General features: G+C 39.3%; 1 pseudogene; it reads left to right on the top strand.

Annotated features, from left to right (window-relative positions):
- The first annotated feature begins 736 nt into the window (after positions 1 to 736).
- Positions 737 to 1,090, top strand: LOC114033459 (annotated as a pseudogene).
- The last annotated feature ends 9,583 nt before the right edge of the window (positions 1,091 to 10,673 follow it).

The following is a 10,673-nucleotide window of genomic DNA, read 5'->3' as shown; positions in this document are numbered from 1 at the left end:
GGGAGTGTCCCTCCATGAGGCAAATCATAACCCCTCCAATTCCTTAGCAGCTGGTTTCATGAGTTGTTGTGGCCAAAAAAAAAGAAATTCATCTTCTAGTGGCCAACCTTCTCTCAGCACTAAGCTAGACTGGCCTTCAAGCAACAGATGCCCAAACCATCAGTGGGCCCCTCCTCAAAGCCTTCCTGACTTTCAGAGACCTGCAAGCACAATTGCTGGATTCAACTCCATTTAACAAATTTGTATTAAGTATCTACTTTGTGCAAAGAGCTACTCTGGGTAATGGGGGTACAAAAGACAAAAAAAAGGGAAAAGTTCCTGCCTTCAAAGATCTTATATTCTATTTCAAGAACCCAGGATCACATGCATGCCACGCTGGAGCATCAGAGAAGGACCTTGGTGGAAATACCATAAGGAAAGAAAGTAAGGAGAAGCCCACACATCTGTAATGACTAAAGTAATAAGTACACATCATGTAAAGTTGAAACAACATAAGTACAAGTGTGATTCCCCCCATTTTATAGGTAAGTAAATTGAGACCCACAGAAGTGAAGCAAGTCATTTGTAGTCACAGTTAACAAATGTCAGAACCAGGATATAAACCTAGGTCTCATGACAGCAAACACAGTACTCCTTACACACACCACACTAACTGCCCCACCATCACCCCCAGTGAAGATAAAGAAAGTGATAGAGCTTCTCCCTCTTCCCGTGACAGACCTGATAGAAATTAAAAATGGTTCAGCGTCTGACATATTGCCATAGGCTGTCCTACAATACAGCTTCCAACAAAACTAGGCTGTCAGGAACCCCAGGTAACAGAATTGTTTACCTCTATACCAAGAAAGTTGGGAAGGCACCAAAATCAGCCTGTGGTGTGTGCCTAGGAAGACTTCGAGGTGTTCATGCAATGAGACCTAAAGTTCTTATGAGGCTGTCAAAGACGAAAAAGCATGTCAGCAGGGCTTATGGTGGCTCCGTGTGTGCAAAATATGTCTGTGACAGGGTCAAGCCTGCTTTCCTGATTGAGGAGCAGAAAATTGTTGTGAGGGTGTTGAACGCACAAGCACAGAGTCAAAAAAGTAAATAAAAGGATATGTTTTTTGGATAATAAAGAAAATTAAAATGTGAGGAAAAAAAAGAAGTGATGGACTAGTGAGAAAAAAGAAGAAAGCATCCACTTCTCTTGAAAGAATCTTCCTTTTAGGAAGCGTTTGCCCTCTCCTGCTCCAAGGACCCTCGTCTGGCCTGCCAAAGTTCCCACATTCCATTATTATCCACGATTTTCAGGCATCCTCCTTGGGTCCTGCTCCCATATAGATGCTCACCACTGCTGGCAGTAACTGAAGCTGCATTTTAGAAGGAAGCAAGCGATGTTAAAAAATAACAGCTCACTTCCTTCTAAAGAACGCAGATAAGCTATTAGAATAAGTTATCAAGCACTGGATGGGAGACCTACCTGGATAACTGAGAACAGAAGTGTTGGCCTCCACTCCACATTTAGCGCAGACCCATAGAATACCAGAACTAGAAATCACCTTGGAGGCCACCTAGGCCAATCTCTCATCTTAGAGATAAAAAAACTGAGACCCAAAGAGGACTTGTTCATGATCACAGACAGATAAGCAGCTGAGTCAGCACTAGTATTTAGGTGTCTTGGATCCCAATCTTTTACTGACTGACATTGCCTCTTTATCTCCTTTAGTCAAAAAGAACCATGAGCCCTTTGGCTGTGGGCCTGACTGGGACCCCAAGCTTGGTTCATCATCTCAATCAATCAACAGCCCAAGCTGGACAAATTCAGCCCCTGAAACTTAACTAGCTAGGTGATGGTGAGCAAGATACTTGACCTCTGGGGTCTTCAGTTTCTTCATCTATAAAAATGAGGATTATAATCCTGAAGTAGCTACCTCCTAGGGCTGTGGAGAGGCTCCAATGAGATCACATTTGTAAAGCACTTTGCAAACCTTCAAGCTTTTTACCATGCATACTACCTCCTTTGATCTTACTGACAGACCTGAAGGCAGGCAGATAGGATAAGTACCCAGGAGACAGCTGGTTTTATGACTAACACTCTCTGTAACCCTGGACAAGTCATTTCCCTTCTGTGGACCTCAGTTTCCTCAACTATCAAGTTGCCCTGCCTGCTCCCAAGGCCTGTCAAAGGAGATAAGGTAGGTGGTAAAACATTCTAATAACAACTGACATTTTAAATTTGCAAAACACTTTACATCCATCATCTCACTGGAACTACATGACAACTCGATGTCAACATTATTATCCCCATTTTCCAGATGAGGAAATTAAGGCTCAAAGGAGTTTCATGATTTGCCAGGGGTCATCCAACTAGTAAATGTTAAAGGTGGGATTTAAACTCAAGTATGTTTTGCCCCCAAGTCTAAAACTTTATTCAGTATGTTACACTGCCTCTAGAAAGTTTAAAGCACCAATAAAATGCAAGGTGATATCTATAAGAATCAGGAATCTCAACCACAGGTATGCCCACCTATTGAGCCCCCTGTCCCATGTCAAGTTGGACACCAGAGTAGTATGCATGCTGTCATTAATCAAGGAGCAAGGGGAAGCTAGGTGGCGCAGTGGATAGAGCACCGGCCCTGAAGTCAGGAGGACCTGACTTCAAATCCGGCCTCAGACCAAACACTTGACACGTACTAGCTGTGTGACCTTGGGCAAGTCACTTAACCCCGATTCCCTCACTACCAAAAAAAAAAAATCAAGGAGCAAAACTTTACTGAACACCTGCTGTAAGTCCAGCCCCAGAACATTTCCTTGGGGAAAACAGGAGATAGTTCTCCCCCTTCCCCAAAGGGGACAAATACAATATACATGCACACACACATGTGTGCACACAAACAAAAGTACACACACATAAACATTAAGAAATTTAATAAGGCCATTGAATGACAAATACTCTATGTTAAGGCCAAATCATCTCAGGTGGCCCCTAATGAAAAGTCTGAAATTCATTTCCCTTTGTCCATGAGAGGACACAAAGCTTCTGGTGTTACTCACATTTGGGGGACTGGACCTGAGCTGAGCTTCACAGTTGACCTCTGCTGCAGTAATCAATTCCTGTTCCGCAAGCGGGGAAATAATCCAAAGGGCATCTTCTGCCTTCTTATCTTGACCTACACCTGGCAAGCAGGAGAAATAGCTGAACGGTGAATGCTGGACCCAAGTTCTTCTGGCCAAGTCAGGTCTGGTTGCCTTGGAAGGGAAAAAAAAAAAAGGAAGATGGATACAAGATGTAGGGACAAGAAGCCAGGGCTGTAAGACCTTTAAAATGACCCTCTTAGCTGTTTATGAGACATTATCTGAGGTGAAACAGAGGAGGAGGAATAAACTTGAAGTCGGAAGGCCTGGCAGCTCTCTGAGATGCTTCATGATAAGCACCGGTATCCGTGTTTCTGCTCAGTTTTATAGCTGCCTTTAACTGCTCCATGTTTGGGATATTTTATCAGAGGACGGAAAGAGAAAGCAGGAGAGCGAGCCAAAGCAAAGTGATTTCCTAAACAATAATCCCAAAACAACTTCAAGTGAAAAGAAACTCTTATCTGGCTATCAAGATAACACCCCTTATTTTCTCCTCGCCACAGTGGTCTGGCACTCAGACTCCCAGATCTGGTATGTACAAGGAATTCCTGAGCATCACAATAAATTTTCAAAGGCTCCATAGCTCCACCAGGGTCCCCACCTTGGTTTAGAGGCAGACTTAAGCAAGTTAGTCTGGCGTTATGCTTTTACTGAGCTAATTCCTAAATCTAACTCTGAAAAGCACTGATAAAAATGCATATGATTCCCCAATAGCTAACTGATCAAATGATATGAATAGTTCTCAAAAAAATGCAAATATTAAACAACCACATAAAAAAGACTCCAAATCACTAATAACAAGAGAAATGTCAATCAAAACAACCCTGAAATTTCACCTCACCCCCAGTTAGTAGGTAAAGATGACAAAAAAGGGACAAGCAAATTGCTGGAGAGCTGTAAATTGGTACAAACATTCTGGACAGCAATTTGGAATTATGCAAATAAAGTGACTAAAATGTCCATGTCCTTTGGCCAAAGGTTCCATTGCTAGTACTATACCCCATGGAGGGCATTAGTTGGGGGGGAAAAGGCCCTATAGACACCCAAATATTTATAACAGCACTTTTATGGTAGCAAAGAACCAGAAACACAGTTCATCAATCGAAAAACATCTAAACAAATTATGGCTAATGAATGTAATGTAATATTACTGTGCTGTAAGAAACAATAAACATGATGAGTACAAAGAAGCAAGGAAATTGAATGAATTGATAAGGGAAAGGGAAGGGGAAAGAAGGGAATAAGAATTCATATAGTACCCACTATAAGTGAGACACTGTACTAAAAGGTTTTTACAAACATTATCTTATTTGATCCTCATGACAGCACTGTAAGGTAGTGCTATTACTATCCCCATTTTACAGTTGAGGAAACTGAGACAAACAGGTTCAGTGACTTGTCCAAGATCACAAGTAAAGTTAGCAGGGCCAGGAAAACAATATGCACACTGACTACAATGATGTAAATAGAAAGAACAACGACCAGAATCAAATCAACAATCAAAACTGAATGCTGCAAAATTACGAATACCAAGCTTGGCCTCCAATCCTTTGCAGAGGTGGAGACCTATGAGCAGAACATTCCATATATTTGGATTGTTTAGTGTCTTAGTGTTGCTGAATCTTTCCCTCCCCCCCACCCCGCCACCTTTTTAATCTTTGTGGTAAGGGATAAGGGAGGGAAGGGGTCAAATATAGGGGAGAATATAGGCAATGTTTAAAAGATATCAATAAAACCTATTTTTAAAATCATCATCTCTATTTAATATGGTAAACTGGAAGATTTGCACAGTGTCTTCCCCACAGCAATTCTGTGAGACAAATGGTACAAGTATTGGAGTTGAGAAGGAGAAATAACTTGACCACACCCAGTGGTTTTTTCTACTTCTCTCTCTTCTGTAAATAAGGGTATTTATCACAACAGATTCATAAGTGGAACTTACTCAAACTAGGTTCTCCTTGTTCATCGGAACTCCCTGAGGACTTGAGAATGCGCAGCAGGCCAGAGCTTCCTTTGTACAATACATCCACAGTCAAGCCCTTATTCTCAACTCCTCCTGCCTATATGGAATCCGTGTGACCAGAAACCATTCATGGAAGGCACACAAGGGACATGTGTGGTTAGGGAACATGTGTGAAGAGACACGATCCATGGACTCTGGTGGCTAGAGGATTCATGGGGAGGGCATAGCCCTAGGGAACATCTGAACCTCCAAACCTTCGGGCTGCTGATATTCTATAGTGATATCACCACTCTGTTCTCATAGCCTCTGCTGAGTATTGCTCCCTGTTACTAGTTTTTGGTCTTCATCTCAAGTCTTACAGGGTGACCATTTAGGCTCCAAGCTTCTAGAGGGAAGCGACTAGGAAGCTTCTACCCTTATCCAGATAAGGGCAGGCTGGCATCTCTTTAGCCATAGCTGGAGGCCACAAGCCAGTACAGCCAGCTATGAAGCTTTGCTATAAAGCCCACTTCACAACCAAGATCTCCTCCAGTTTGGCAAGCAAATAAATATGAGTCAGAAAAAAAAAGGCTGAGTGAAGGAGGCAAGGTCACTGTCATCCAAAACTCCAGACTTACAAACCTGCCTTTATAATGCATGGCTGTCAAAACTAAACAAAAACCAAAACCCTGTCTTTGCTGCTCTGTTTTAGTCAGTTAAAAAGCCTCAAGGTCTCTCTACACTTGCACAAAAGCAGAATTTTCCCTGGGATAATTGGTGTGATAGATGAAGCACCTGATTCGGAGTGAGGAGAACTTGAGCTCTAGTTGGCTGCTTGCTAGCTGTGTCACCATGGGCTAGTCCATTACCCTCTCCTCAATTTCTACATCTGTAAAATAGAAATGATGATACTTCTACTATGTACCCCATGGCTTTGCTACAAGAATCAATACAAGCTGTAAAGTGCTATATAAATGATTACCGTTTCTTTGATCTTCCTCTTTTCCCTAACAATGTTTAGTGCCCTTTTTCATTTTCTTTTTCAGTCCATTATGGGCTTTAGCATTCTAGACATTGTTCTTTCAGGCTGGTGCCAGTTTTGGGTTCTTTTTATTCATCTTTCATTTCTTGCTTTCATATATGACATTTATGTTTTCAGTTTTCAGTTGGTAGATAAGTTCCCTGTGCATCTACTTGATACATCTTTCCCTCCTCATCCAAATTATTTTCATCTGTGTCTTCAGGATTTAATTCTTGAATGCTTCCCATTCCACTTGGGATAATTTCCCTGTAGAATTTAGCCCATAGATCCTACCTGTCCTTTGTCTAAGTACTGTGAAATCCAGTCTCTGAGGATCTAGGTGCATATCAAACTCTTCTCCTTGATCACAAATTCTAAGATGAAAGGCAGTTAACTTCTCTTCCATTTCTTGCCCAAGATTTCTTCATCTCTAACAAGATTTTCTAGGTTCCCAGATGCAATGTTGTTTATCCACACACGAACCAATGGAAGTGAACAGTGGTAATCAGGCCTGATAATTTATGTATGATATTCCAGAGGCAGGCCCCGGGTAAGCAAAAGACCACCCTACTATCAAAGCCAAGTCATTAAACAGCTGCCTCAATATCCATCTGCAAAAGATACCAACTTCTGCAGGTAAACCATTACTAGGGTCTTCTTCCTCTAATCCTTCCCCAGTTTTTCTGACAGGACCTATGCATCCACATCATCAATTCTTGCAGCAATAACATTTGCTAACCAAGTTGGTGAAATAGGAGGAATCAGTACAATCCAGCTGTACCCCCATTCTACTAATCCCAAGTAATCTAACAAAGACCTAGAAAACAAACCCACCAGACCAAATTCTGAACAGAAAATCCAAAGGAAAATCATAGGAAATTTTTTTCAGGTCAAGTAAGCATAGGGAGACAGGCAATGGGACAGGGAGTATCCAAGAGAGCTCAGATTGGAGCAGTCCAGCTCTAGGTTGTGCACTGGGGAAAGGAGAGGTCCTGGATCAAGCACGGAAGGGCCTGATGCTGTACAGGGAGTAGAGCAGGTGCCAAATGGCAGCTTTGATGCTCATAACCCAAATCTGGGGCTTACATTCAGTATGGGCTGAGGAAGTAATTGCTGCTAGGGGTGTACCAAGTCAAAGAACAATCAAGGGACTGAACTGCATACTAGGCAAGAAGCAAAACCATAAAGGGAGCAGTAGCTGGTTGGCTACTGATCCCAGAAGCAGAGCAGGATATCAGATCCAGCCTCCATCTCAGTCTGAAGCCTGTAGCAGAATAACCAGGGCGAGGAGATCAGACTAAAGGAATATCTGCAATACTGTTACTCTGAAGCTGCAGGACCTTCTGGCTGCCTGATAGTGGCTGGCCCAGCATCATTCTACTGAGGCTCCAACCAGGGTCAAGCTCACAACTGTGTTGCTCAGATCCAAACTTAGATCAGGGGCTTGAAAAGGTCAAATCAGGAAGGGAGAGATCATACTTTACCCTGAATCAGATCACTTTGGGTGCACTAAAATCTTGCAAGAATCCAGTCAGAGCTGTTCCTGAGATCTTTGAATAACATAGCACTCAAAATACTGAGAAAGAGCGGTAAGATTCAAGAGAATACAAAACACGACCAACCCCAGCCCAAACACTTCCTCCAGAAGTTCAGATAACCTGGTTCTAATACAAAGAGAATAAACAGCTTAGTAAAAGAAATACAAAATTTTGACCAAATATCAGATTCCTTGAAAATTATGATAGACTAAATGAAAGTTAATGGTTGAGTGAGACAAAAAGAAATACTAGAACAAAGTCAAAAGATCGAAAAATTAGAAAAAAATCTCATAAAAAACTGACCTAAAATTAATTAATTTTTTTAAATTTTAACTGACCTGCTAAACAGATCAAAGAGAAATAATTTTTAAATCATTGGACTATCTGATAGGGATGACCAAAATAAAAAAGAATGTAGGCATCTGATTTCCTAAAATTATTAAAGAAAATGCCCACAGCAATTACAACAGAGAACAAAGTGAAATTAGAAAAAAGCCACCTCTCACCTACTGAAAGAAACCCCAAAATGAAAATTCCCAGGAACTTTGTAGCCAATATCTAGATCTTCCAGGTCAGAAAAAATATAGCAAGCATCCAGAAAGAAACCATTTAAGTGCTTAGTAGCTAGTCAGTTTCACATAAGATTTAACAGCCATCACATTTAAAGGAATGGAAAGTTTGGAATATGATATTCCAGAAGGCAAAAGATATAAGCTTACAAACACGAATAACTTACTCAGCAAAACTGAGTATTATCCTGTGGAGAGCAAAAAGGATTTTAATGAAATGGGGAACTTCTAAGCATTCCTGATGTAAAGAGCAGAGCTTAGTAAAAACTTGGAAATACAAAACCAGAAGTCAAGAGAAACAGAAAACAGTAAATACAAACTATCATAAAGGACTAAAACAAGGAAAGATTAGAAGATAGATAGATAGACAGATAGATAGATAGAATATTTATTAAGTAATTACTATATGCCAGGCACTGTGCTAGAAATACAAATACAAACAAAAAGAAAGCCCTCAAGGAACTTTGCATTAGAGAGGAGTGAAGGAGTAAGCCTAGATGGGTTGGACACTTCCTCAAATGGAGACTCTAAGGAAGAATTCATCAATATGAGGAGGCCACAAAAAAAGTGATGTCTTCCAGAGTGAGAAGGGTGCAGGGCCAGAGACATTTTTTATGGTAAAAAGGCTGCTAAGATATAGTAAAGAAGTCTGGTGAGTCAGAAGACAATCCAAAATCTTCTGGAATCCAGAATCCAGGAGACAAGTGAAAGAGAATAATGAATTATTTACACTCTAATAGGAGATGATACAAGTGTCCTCTCAATACCCAAATATCATCAGGGGTCATAAAAGAAGTCACATAAGACAGAGGGCATAGAAATGGTTTTATAATGTTTTGATTATCTTAAATTTTTAAAAAGAAAAAAGCAAAGGGAGGGGGAAACGAATATAGTAAAGAATCGGTAAGTCATAGAAAAAATCTTAGAAACAATAGATGATTTTATTAAAGATAATGACAATAGTGATACAACCTGTCAAAATTTTTGGACTATAGCCCAAGCAATGTTTAGGGGGAAATGTATACTTCTAAACATTTTCACCAACAAAAGAGAGAATGAATAAATCAACAAATTGCATATGCAACTAAAAAAAACTAGGAAACCAACAAATGTTAAACAATAAAATTTAAAAATATAAAATAAAAGAGTAACAAAATGAGGATGGGCAAATGAATTAAATAAAACTAGGAACTTTTTTGAAAATTAAATAGCTAAATCATTAACTGATTTTTTTTTTTTTTTACAATTAAGCATCTGTTATATCCCAGGCACAAACTATGGTTACAAAGAAATGAAAAAAAAAAATCCAAACAGCATCAAAAAAAACAGAAAATAGAAAACAAAATTGTCAGTATCAAAAAGGCAAAAGAAGAATCAACAACAAATGCAGAGGAAATAAAGGAAATTATTAGAAACCTTTGCCCAATTATGTTAAAATTAAACTATCTAAATGAAATGGATGAATTTTTACAAAAGTATAAAATGCCCAGATTAACAAAACAAGAAATGGAGGAATAAATAACCCAATCTCAGAAAAAGGAATTGAACAGGTCACAGATGAGCTCCAAAAAAGGAAAAAAAAAAACCCAAGATCAGATAGATTTACAATATAGAGATAACAATTATTTTGAATATTATGCATGCTGTTTGAAAAAATAGGAAAAGAAAGAATCCTATCAAGGAAAATGACAAATGCTAGACAGGTTATGGGAAATGAAGCACATTAATGTAAGGGGACCTGTGAATTGGTAAAACCACTATGGAAATCAGTTTAGAACTATGCACAAAGAGTTACTAAATTATGTGTACCCTTTGACTCAGCACTACCATTACTAGACCTATAGAGATTAAAGAGAGAGAGAGATCAAAAGAAAAAAACAAAAAGGTCCTATAGGTACAAAAATACTTATAGCAGCTTTTTTAGTTGTAGCAAAGAAGCAGAAACTACATGTCTACACACAAATTGAAGCATGGATGAATAAGTTATAGCATATGAAAATGTGTAATTAATACTTTAAGAAATTAAGGGAATGGTTTCAGAGAAACCGAGGAAGACTTGTGTGAACTGACATAAAGTGAAGTGAGAAGAACTAGGAGAATAATTTTTGTAATAACACAATATTGTAAAGACAAAACAACTTTTTAAGACTTAAGAACTCTAACTGATACAAGAACCAACCATGATTCCAGTAGACACATGATGCATCACTTGACAGAGAGGTGATGGACTCAGGGTGCTGATTTTTTTGAAGATGGTCAATACAGGAATTGGTTTCCCTTCACTATATATGTATTTGTTGCAAAAATTTTGTTTTTATGTTTTCTTTTCCAGTGAGGTTGGAAATGGGAAGAGGAAAATAGATTTTGCTAATTTTTTAATTAAAATGTAATTTTTTTTTAAGCAGCTGCTTCCTTCTCAGAGGCCCTGTTATGGAAAAGCCTAGTATCTCTTACTCAAGTCCAAATGCTTAATAGTTCATCTTCAGTGG

This window comes from Vombatus ursinus, unplaced genomic scaffold, assembly GCF_900497805.2.
Source record: "Vombatus ursinus unplaced genomic scaffold, bare-nosed wombat genome assembly UNPS02007284.1, whole genome shotgun sequence".
Lineage (NCBI taxonomy): Eukaryota > Metazoa > Chordata > Mammalia > Diprotodontia > Vombatidae > Vombatus > Vombatus ursinus.
Note: the sequence above shows the minus strand (reverse complement) of the source record. Positions and strands in the feature narration are given on the sequence as shown.